This window comes from Urocampus carinirostris, chromosome 14 (assembly GCF_059441175.1).
Source record: "Urocampus carinirostris isolate Australia breed hairy pipefish chromosome 14, RoL_Ucar_1.0, whole genome shotgun sequence".
NCBI classification, from domain to species: Eukaryota; Metazoa; Chordata; class Actinopteri; order Syngnathiformes; family Syngnathidae; genus Urocampus; species Urocampus carinirostris.
This window is the reverse complement of record NC_142362.1, coordinates 5,308,551-5,309,541: the sequence shown is the minus strand read 5'-3', so window position 1 is coordinate 5,309,541 and position 991 is coordinate 5,308,551.

The window sequence follows — 991 nt, the reverse complement described above, 5'->3', positions numbered from 1 at the left end:
AATACATTTGAGGGAAAGGTTCTTCGTTTTCTAAATTATAATCGGAAACACAAATTCGGGGATAAATTTGTAAAATCATACGTATAAAAAAATGTCATTTTAAAATAATTGCACTTAAATTATTGTTCTGAGGCACTGTACAACTGTGGTTATTTTTTAAATGACTTTCAATAATTCCATTTATTTTAGATAATACATAATGTTAACACTGAGCCTAATCGACCATATAATGACGACAGTGCGTATATTATAAATTTATCCCCAACAAAATTTTGTAGGATAATAGTAAACAAGTTTTATTTTTTTAACTTTAACTTTTTAAAAATTGTTGCCCCAAAAAAATGCACTGTCAGTAACATCGCTCACGATTGGTCAATTTGGTCACATGTCTTAAAATTCAAAGATGGCGACATAAAATAAATCTTTACGTTGATTTTTGTTTTAATTATAAAGGTTAAATAAAACACATTCATCCATCAAAATATTTCTTTAAATGACGTTTTAAAACTGGAGATAACATATACTTATTTTGTAAGAGTGATAATGAAACCACCGACCATGTTCTTCTCATGTCCAATTTTTCAAGAGTTCTGGCAGAATGTTGAGCTCTACCTCACTCATCTCCACTTTCCCCACCAAAATTTCTTGATCATAACAATTTTTTCATCCACAAAAATATCAAAATTGTCAAACTAATCTTCGGAAGATTTTTGTTTTTCTTGTATTGAATTTTTTTTTTATGTATTTATCTCCTCTATTTCTACAGCACCTCATGTTCTCTTGGAAAAAAATTTGTTTCCATGCCAATTTTGTTTGTATTTGCAATGTCCAATCAAAATTGTTTGAAAAAGCAACTGTTTTTGATCCATGGAGCTTAAACGTTTTACTTTTTCTATTAGAAAAGTTGAGGGAAAATGTCCTTATTTAAATTGGAACTGAAATAGTTTACTATAATTGATGATATAGTACTTTGTTTGGATCGCACGTGATA